The sequence below is a fragment of the Pinus tabuliformis genome, chromosome 2_2 (genome assembly GCF_031772625.1).
Source record: "Pinus tabuliformis cultivar Carrire ecotype Pingquan chromosome 2_2, CPIR1, whole genome shotgun sequence".
Taxonomy (NCBI): domain Eukaryota; kingdom Viridiplantae; phylum Streptophyta; class Pinopsida; order Pinales; family Pinaceae; genus Pinus; species Pinus tabuliformis.
Window position 1 is genome coordinate 802501833 of NC_142300.1, and position 11048 is coordinate 802512880.

Below are 11048 nucleotides of genomic sequence, written 5' to 3' on the forward strand. Positions count from 1 at the left end.
CTTGACCACCTGTGGCAACCACGATGTGAAGGAAACGGAAGGAAGCAAATGCAAATCAAGACAGTCACTACACAATACAAGGACACATATCCGACAGGAGGATGGATCGGGCAGCCTCGCACCCCACGCAACCTACATATAGGCAACGTAGGAGATTTCCCACAGCTTTACCGACAAGACGATGAATAATTTTCCCCTACGGCCACCTCCACGCAAAGGAGGGAGGTCGAAGCGTTCCACCTCGAAATCCTTCTTCCAAATAGCCCCCACCATCGATGACTATAGTAGCAAGCCTCCTCCCCATTGGACCACAAGTGCATAAACAATTGAAACAACAAATGCCCATAAACGTTGTGACTTAACATTTTCAACCGCAAAAGCCTGCCACGCACGCAAGATGCAAGGGAAAAGCCTACCCCTCGATCAAACATATGGGCCAACACATCTATCAAAACCTCAAAGCCAACACAACCACGAACGATGTGCACTTTGAAGGAATGTCAACCCTTGACTTTACAACAAGGAGAACAGCGCCTCACATCGCCCAATGGAAAAAGCAAGCAAGAGGGAGGGTAGGTGGTTTACATCCAAAACCCTTCCACATCCCTCTTAAATGTATGCATCTCAACCGATAATGCCAACACGGAAAGAGTACAAGCACAAGACACCGGCACCATAAACAACCAAACAATGAGGAGGTTAGCCATCACAAGGAGCCACACCACAACAACCCATACAACTCCCAAAACTTGGATCAAAAGGGTAATTGTTCACATATGCCTCCAAGGACAAGAATGGTCAACATTACCCCTCATGTGCTACCGAGTGGGTATGGAGAGAAGATGAAAATCGGACACCCTACAAATGACCCAAGGCCATTCTTGAGGCAAACCCGAAAAACCAACTCAATTACCAACCCACCTTTCACATGAAAAGCAAAACCCTCCACACCAAATAGATAGGAGGTGAACAATATAACGAGGAGCCAATTTCAATGGAGCCACAAATGGTTGCCCAACCCAATCAAAATTCTCTATTCGCAACAACCGACGGGCACGATAGCGACATAGGAAAGGACGGAGTTTTGGGGCTTCCATCTGGGACCCGCAACAATGAAGGCTCAAAGGAGCGCCGAGAAAACTTTCAACATTCTTATCGTTGGGATGGGAAAGAGGGACGGGGATGAGCATGGCCCACATTACCGCTCATGTGCTACCGAGCGGGGATGGAGTGAAGATGAAAATCGGTCGCCCTTCAAATGACCCAAGGCCATCGTTCAGGAAAACCCAAAAACACAACACGATCACCAATGCACCTTTCACACGGAAAGAAAACCTACCGCTGGTATCATCGGGAGGGGCACGAGGGGACCAGGACGAGCCAGGGAGCCACACCACAAAAGCCCATACAGCTCCAAGAACTTGGAGAGCGGAAGGGGAATTGTTCACATATGCCTCCCAGGCCGAGCCTGGCCAACATTACCGCTCATGCGCTACCGAGTGGGGATGGATAGAAGATGAAAATCAGCCGCCCTACAAATGACCCAAGGCCATCGTTCAGGCAAACCTGAAAACACAACTCGATCACCAACCCACCTTTCACACGGAAATAAAACTTGTCGCTGGTATCATCTGGAGGGGCACGCGGGGACCAAGACGAGCCAGGGAGCCACACCACAATAGCCCATACAGCTCCAAGAACTTGGAGAGAAGAAGGGGAATTGTTCACATATGCCTCCCAGGCCGAGCCTGGCCAACACTACCGCTCATGCGCTACCGAGTGGGGATGGAGAGAAGATGAAAATTGGCCGCCCTACAAATGACCCAAGGCCATCGTTCAGGAAAACCCTAAAACAGAACTCGATTACCAACCCACCTTTCACACGGAAAGAAAACTTGTCGTTGATATCATCTGGAGGGGCACGCGGGGACCAGGACGAGCCAGGGAGCCGCACCACAACAGCCCATACAGCTCCAAGAACTTGGAGAGCGGAAGGGGAATTGTTCACATATGCCTCCCAGGCTGAGCCTGGCCAACATTACCACTCATGCACTACCGAGTGGGGATGGAGAGAATATGAAAATTGGCTGCCCTACAAACGACCCAAGGCCATCGTTCAGGCAAACCTAAAAACATAACTCGATTACCAACCCACCTTTCACACGGAAAGAAAACCTATCGCTGGTATCATCTGGAGGGGCACGCGGGGACAAGGACGAGCTAGGGAGCCACACCACAACAGCCCATACATCTCCAAGAACGTGGAGAGCGGAAGGGGAATTGTTCACATATGCCTCCTAGGCCGAGCCTGGCCAACATTACCACTCATGCGCTACTGAGTGGGGATGGAGAGAAGATGAAAATCGGCCGCCCTAAAAACGACCCAAGGCCATCGTTCAGGCAAACCCTAAAACACAACTCGATTACCAACCCACCTTTCACACGGAAATAAAACCTGTCGCTGGTATCATCTGGAGGGGCACGCGGGGACTAGGACGAGCCACGGAGCCACACCACAACAGCCCAAACAGCTCCAAGAACTTGGAGAGCGGAAGGGGAATTGTTCACATATGCCTCACAGGCCGAGCGTGGCCAGCATTACCGCTCATGCGCTACCAAGTGGGGATGGAGAGAAGATGAAAATCGGAAACCCTATAAACAACCCAAGGCCATCATTCAGGCACACGCGAAAACACAACTCTATTACCAACCCACCTTTCACACGGAAAGAAAACCTGTCGCTGGTATCATCTAGAGGGGAACAAGGGGGACCAAGACGAGCCAGGGAGCCACACCACAACAGCCCATACAGCTCCAAGAACTTGGAGAGCGAAAGGAGAATTGTTCACATATGCCTCCGAGGCCGAGCCTGGCCAACATTACCGTTCATGCACTACCGAGTGGGGATAGAGAGAAGATGAAATTCGGCGGCCCTACAAACAACCCAAGGCCATCGTTCAGGCAAACGCAAAAACACAACTCAATTACCAACCCACCTTTCACACGGAAAGAAAACTTGTCGCTGGTATCATCTGAAGGGGCACGCAGGGACCAAGATGAGCCAGGGAGCCACACCAAAACATCCCATACAACTCCAAGAACTTGGAGAGCGGAAAGGGAATTGTTCACATATGCCTCCCAGGTCGAGCCTGGCTAACATTACCGCTCATGCGCTACCGAGTGGGGATGGAGAGAAGATGAAAATCGGTCGCCCTACAAACGACCCAAGGCCATCGTTCAGGAAAACGTGAAAACACAACTCAATTACCAACCCACCTTTCACACGGAAAGAAAACCTGTCGCTGGTATCATCTGATGGGGCACGCGGTGACCAAGACGAGCCAGGGATCCACACAACAACAACCCATACAGCTCCAAGAACTTGGAGAGCGGAAGGGGAATCGTTCACATATGCCTCCCAGGCCGAGCCTGGCCAACATTACCGCTCATGCGCTACCGAGTGGGGATGGAGAGAAGATGAAAATCGGCCGCCCTACAAATGACCCAAGGCCATCATTCAGGCAAACGTGAAAACACAACTCAATTACCAACCCACCTTTCACACGGAAAGAAAACTTGTCGCTCGGATCATCAGGAATTTGAATGGGCCCCCGCATGACCGAAACCAAGCAAGGGAGAGCTAGGCAAAGGAGTAGCAAGAACATGCACAAAGCCAACCTTGAGTCACAACTTAGCATTTTTCATACGGGCTCGTTGGCCCGTGCGCGCCCTCACCCGAACGAATTTGCAAGGGTGCCCGCACGACCAAAACGAAGCGACAAGGGAGAGCTGGGAAAACGAGTTGCACGAACATGCACAAATCCAACCTCGGGTCACAACTTAGCATTTTTGATACGGGCTCGTTCGCCCGGGCATGCCCTCGCCCGAACGAGTTCACACGGGCACCCTCAAACGACCCAACCGAACGATTTTGCATGGGCGCCCGAACGACCGAAATGAAGCGACAAGAGAGAGCCGGGAAAACGAGCTGAACGAATGTGCACAAAGCCAACCTCGAGTCACAACTTAGCATTTTTTATACGGGCTCATTCGCCCAGGGGCGCCCTCACCCGAACGACCCGCCCGAATGAGTTCACACGGGCGCCATCAAACGACCCACCCGAACGACCGAAACGAAGCGACAAGGGAGAGTCAGGAAAACGAGCTGCACGAACGTGCAGAAAGCCAACCTCGGGTCACAACTTAGCATTTTTGATACGAGCGCGCCCTCACCCGAACGACCCGCACGAACGAGTTCACACGGGCGCCCCCAAACGACCCGCCCGAACAATCGAAAAGAAGCAACAAGGGAGAGCCGGGCAAACGAGCTGCATGAACATGCACAAAGCCAACCTCGAGTCACAACTTAGCATTTTTGATACAGGCTCGTTCGCCCAGGCATGCCCTTGCCCGAACGACCCGCCCGAACGAGTTCACACGGGCGCCATCAAACGACACGCCCGAACGACTGAAACGAAGCGACAAGGGAGAGCCGGGCAAACGAGCTGCACGAACATGCACAAAGCCAACCTCGGGTCACAACTTAGAATTTTTGATACGGGCGCGCCCTCGCCCGAATGACCCACACGAACGAGTTCACACGGGCGCCCTCAAACGACCCGCCCGAACGACCGAAACGAAGCGACAAGGGAGAGCCGGGAAAATGAGCTGCATGAATGTGCACATAGCCAACCTCGGGTCACAACTTAGCATTTTTGATACGGGCTCGTTTGCCCGGGCGCGCCCTCCCCCAAATGACCCGCCCGAATGAGTTCACACAGGTGCCCTCAAACGACCCGCCCGAACGATTTCGCATGTGCGCCCGAACGACTGAAACGAAGCGACAAGGGAAAGCTAGGCAAACGAGCTGCACGAACATGCACAAAGCCAACCTCGGGTCACAACTTAGCCTTTTTGATACGGGCTCGTTCGCCCGAGCGTGCCCTCGCCCAAACGACCCACCTGAACGAGTTAACATGGGCGCCCTCAAACAACCCGCCCGAACGATTTCGCATGGGTGCCCGAATGACCGAAACGAAGCGACAAGGGAGAGCCGGGCAAACAAGCTGCACGAACATGTGCAAAGCCAACCTTGGGTCACAACTTAGCATTTTTGATACGGGCTCGTTCGCCTGGGCGCGCCCTCGCCCGAACGACTCGCTGAATGACCTGCCCGAATGAGTTCACACGGGCACCCTCAAACGACCCGCCTGAACGACCCAAACAAAGCGACAAGGGAGAGTCGGGTAAATGTGCTGCATGAAAGTGCACAAAGCCAACCTCAGTTCACAACTTAGCATTTTTGATATGAGCTCGTTCGCCTGGGCGTGCCCTCGCCCGAACGACCCACTCGAACGAGTTCACACGGGTGCCCTCAAACGACCCGCCCGAACGATCGAAACGAAGCAACAAGGGAGAGTCGGGCAAACGAGCTGCACGAACATGCACAAAGCCAACCTCGGGTCACAACTTAGCATTTTTGATACGGGCTCATTTGCCTGAGTGCACCCTCGCCCGAACAACTCGCTAGAACGACCCGCCCGAACGAGTTCACACGGGCGCCCTCAAACGACCCGCCCGAACGACCCAAACAAAGCGACAAGGGAGAGCCAGGCAAACGAGCTGCACGAATGTGCACAAAGCCAACCTCCGGTCACAACTTAGCATTTTTGATACGGGCTTGTTCATCCGGGCGTGCCCTCGCCCGAACGACTCGCCCAAATGTCTCACCCGAATGACCCGCCCCAACGAGCCAAACGAAGCGACAAGGGAGAGTCGAGCAAACGAGCTTCACGAACGTGCACAAAGCCAACCTCGGGTCACAACTTAGCATTTTTGATATGGGCTCGTTCGCCCGGGCGTGCCCTCACCTGAACGACCCTCCCTGTCACGCCCCTACACCTGCGGTAGTCTTCCAACCGCTTGTAACGAGGTGCGACACCACCGAAGGCTTTCTTTTTAACAATACTAACATTTGTGGACTACGCCTACTCCAACATTAACATACTTAGTTTGTGTTTCACAACCAAGTAAAAGCATTATCCTTTACTTAAATGAAGCCCATACTCATTCATTATCCATATGCAATTAACCGAGAACATCAACAATTGCAAACAAGTATAAAGGGAGGGGCAACTCCCTAAAATTCTGCCCAACAATTTTATTAAGAATATTAGATTACAATACAACAGTGTGTCTTGGCCGAACCAAGTCTCACACTTAACCAATTTTTACAATAAACAGGCCACATGCCTTTTACAACATGTCGTGCACCTTTACACAAGAAGAGGTGCTCACCCGAGCCACCCAACCTTCTTACCAAATCCTGCACGAAACCATACCCAAGAATCCACTCACGCATGGCACTCTTTGCCAACCATCCACCAAGAAAACCTGCACAAACCTTCAAGTCTAATGCGCATGAGGTGTGCGCATTTCCTCACTAAATCTGCACACTCATTTTGTCTTATGCGAAGGCTATGAGCGAAAGTCTTGAACTAATGAATGAGCTCTCGCACTCATATGTATATACCTTTCCTACGTGGTTCACATGGGGGTGTCAGCCCTTTGGCCGACCCCACAATACACCCACAAGGCCTTTATTAACAAGTTGGCTTGCTTCCAAACGCAAGCTCCTCCTATCGCATGTATAAACTTGCCCCAACACTTAGTCATTTTTAGGTGTTGTCCATAACGTCGCATGTTTCGTCGCATATCCGCTCGCACACCGTCGCATGCCCGTTCAGCACGCGCCCGTCGTGCGCCCGTGAGCCCACCCGTGCGCCCTCGTGCACACCTTCGCCCGGCGCCAGTCGCACCCGCAATCAGAGGTCCTTACATCCTCCTCCACCTGAAATTGTTGTCGTCCTCGACAACATATCATCTCGGTAGCTCTCCACCAAGATCATCATCATCCAGGATGTCGACCTTTCTACACAAGGCAAACATCCTTGCAACATATGTAGAGACGCTTTCTCCACTATGTCCCGGGCTAGTGACCACTGCCACCAAGCTCACCATACCAAAGTATGTATCTCCATAATCCATGCTCAGGTCCATGGAAACTCCATCCATCTCATCTGCAACATGTTTTCCATGTGTGTGTCTCCTCCAAAGTGAAGAGATCATCTCATCAAACCAACTCTCAATGTGCCCCATTCAGGTCCATGAAGCCTCTTCATCATCTGCAATGTGCCATCCTCAAGTCTCCCTAGAAACAAGTATGCACTTGTCTCATCTATCCATGTGTAAAAAGTAGTTGAGTCTCGGCTCAACCCATGCCTAAGTCAAGGCATCATCATCATCGTAACTTCATCACTTCAAAGTGCCTCATACCGATCCTCTACATCAAGTCACTCTTCCAAGCCATGCCCATACATGTACTTTGAAAGTATGCATCCCATACTGCATCAAAGTCTCCTAACCTCAGCTCCTCAATGCATCAAATCCTCTAAGTCCACCATGTATGAATTCCCTAAAAGTCACAACAATCTCATGTCATCATGAGCTCCATGAGTCATCTCCAACCAACATCTCCATGTAGTAGGAATGCTCCATAATTAGCTCACAACCTCATCCAAGTCCATGGTCTTGTTGCACAAGAGTGTGCAACCTCTCCATCAACTCCATAAGTAGTAAATCTCCATGTCACACTAGCAAATCCATCTGCACAACATCCCTGCTTTGGCACTCCTCATTGGATGTCCATGACACCTCTACAAGTGCTCCCACATAATGTCCCTGCATAAGACTGCCATGCTCCATGCCTCCAACCTAATGTCCATGACTATGTTTCCCATGTAGTTCAACCAAGTAGACAACCATCGGTCATCCTCATCCAAGTCTACAATCTTCGGTCTAGTGAACTCGGTCACCCAACCATATCATCATCATGTCATGAGTCTGTTCCATCACAACTCCTCCACCAAAGTGTCCACCAAGACTATCTCTTGGTCTCGGCCATGAGAAGTCCACCCAAGCATCCCAAGTGTGTGCCCTCCAATCTGTCCATGAGTCATGCCGGGCACTTAGCCATGTGGCTAAAGCATGACCCAATCCTCCACAACAATCATCAAGTTCCACCCTTGTTAAGGGCCTTTGTACCTTCTACCATAAGGTCACAAACAACCCCAACAAGTCCTGCAACAATCGACAATCCTTGTTCCTCCATACAAGGTCTCATCATAGACATCCATGGCAAGATCCTCCATAGCATTGGCGAACTGGATTTGCCCTTCCCTACATACAGTCCACCTACCAAATGCCCAAATGAAACGCAAGTATCAACGGTACTTACATCATCATCATGAGGGGTCTCCATGTGAGTATCCTCATCCATCCATGTCCACAAACTGTACGATCCTGGTTCAACTTGATCAGCCTCAAGTTCATCCTCCATCATAATCATTTCTGCAACATCTTCATCTACCACGGATTCCTCTTCCTTGTTAGCATAATCCGCAACTTCATCTTGCTCTATTGTCCAACCAAGTTGAAGAAGTTCTTCCTCAGCTTCAGCCTTCCTCTTCAAGGCTAGGAGATGCCTCACTTCAAGAGCTAGGCAATCCCACTTCTTTTGGTTCAATTTCTGTCTTATCTTGAGCTCCTTGAGTTCTGCTTCAATCAAGTCTGCTTCCTCTGCAAGTCGAAGAGCTTCCTCTCTATTCTCATCAGAAATCCCTTCCTTAACCAAGGCACGAAGAGCATCCTTTGTTTCAAACAACCTTTTGCCACATTCTACAAATCCTTGTTTTACTCTTTCTGACTCTTCAAGTAGACTCCCTTCAAATTCTTCGAAGGATGCATAACCCAATTTCTGCAAGATAGACATCTTTACCAAGTCACCTGCAACCTGAACCAGCCCTTGTTCCACTTCGTGTAAAACGGTTTCCTTCACCTGCAAGTACCCTTGTCACTGTCACAAGCAACCTTTGCTCACCAGCTCCGATCGAGCTCTGATACCATCTGTCACACCCCTACACCTATAGTAGTCTTCCAACCGCTTGTAGCGAGGTGTGGCACCACCGAACACTTTCTTTTTAACAATACTAACATTCGTGGACTACGCCTACTCCAACATTAACATACTTAGTTTGTGTTTCGCAACAAAGTAAAAGCATTATCCTTTATACTTTAATGAAGCCCATACTCATTCATTATCCATATACAATTAACCGAGAACATCAACAATTGCAAACAAGTATAAAGGGAGGGGCAACTCCCTAAAAGTCTGCCCAACAATTTTATTAAGAATATCAGATTACAATACAACAGTGTGTCTTGGCCGAACCAAGTCTCACACTTAACCAATTTTTACAATAAACAGTCCACCTACCTTTTAGAACGTCTCGTGCACCTTTGCACAAGAAGAGGTGCTCACCCAAGCCACCCAACCTTCCTACCAAATCCTGCACGAAACCGTACCCAAGAATCCACTCACGCATGGCACTCTTTGCCAACCATCCACCAAGAAAACCTACACAAACCTTCAAGTCTAATGCGCATGAGGTGTGTGCATTTCCTCACTAAATCTGTGCACTCCTTTTGTCTTATGCGAAGGCTATGAGTGAAAGTCTTGAATGAATGAATGAGCTCTCGCACTCATATGTATATACCTTTCCTACGTGGTTCACATGGGGGTGTCAGCCCTTTGGCTGACCCCACAATACACCCACAAGACCTTTATTAACAAGTCGGTTTGCTTCCAAATGCAAGCTCCTCCTATCGCATGTATAAACTTGCCCCCTCCCTCACCCGAACGACCCGCCCGAACGAGTTCACACGGGCGCACTCAAACGACCAGCCCGAATGATTTTGCATGGGCGCCCGGACGACCGAAACGAATCGACAAGGGAGAGCCAGGCAAATGAGCTGCACGAACGTGCACAAATCCAACCTCAGGTCATAACTTAGCATTTTTGATATGACACTCACTCGAACGACCTGCCCGAACGAGTTCACATGGGCGCCATCAAACAACCCACCCGAATGACCCGCCGAACGTGTTCACATGGGCGCCCTCAAACGACTCACCCGAACGATTTCGCATGGGCGCCTGAACGACCGAAACGAACTGACAAGGGACAGCCAGGCAAACGAGCCACACGAACATGCACAAAGCCAACCTCGAGTCACAACTTAGCATTTTTGATATGGCCCTCACCCGAACGACCCGCCCGAACGAGTTCACAACGGCACCCTCAAACAACCCGCCCGAATGATTTTGCATGGGTGTCCGGATGACCGAAACGAACCGACAAGGGAGAGCCGGGCAAACGAGCTGCACAAACGTGCACAAAGCCAACCTCAGGTCACAACTTAGCATTTTTGATACGGCCCTCACCCGAACGACCCACCCGAACGTGTTCACACGGGCGCCCTCAAACGACCCGCCCGAACGACCGAAACGAAGCGACAAGGGAGAGTCGGGCAAACGAGCTGCACGAACGTGCACAAAGCAAACCTCGGGTCACAACTTGGAATTTTTGATACGAGCTCGTTCGCCTGGGCATGCCCTCGCCCGAACGACCCGCCCGAATGAGTTCACATGGGCGCCCTCAAATGACCCGCCCGAACGATTTTGCATGGGCGCCCAAACGACCGAAACGAACCGACAAGGGAGAGCCGGGCAAACGAGCTGCACGAACGTGCACAAAGCCAACCTCGGGTCACAACTTAGCATTTTTTATACGGCCCTCACCCGAACGACCCGCCCGAACGAGTTCACACGGGCACCCTCAAATGACCCGCCCGAACGACCCACCCGAACGAGTTCACACGGGCGCCCTCAAACGACCTGCCCGAATGATTTCGCATGGGCACCCGAACGACCGAAACGAACCGACAAGGGAGAGCCGGGCAAACGAGCTACACGAACGTGCACAAAGCCAACCTCGGGTCACAACTTAGCATTTTTGATACAGCCCTCGCCCGAACGACCCGCCCAAATGAGTTCACACGGGCGCCCTTAAACGACCCGCCGGAATGAGTTCACACGGGCGCCCTCAAACGACCCCCCCGAACGATTTTGCATGGGCGGCCGAACGACC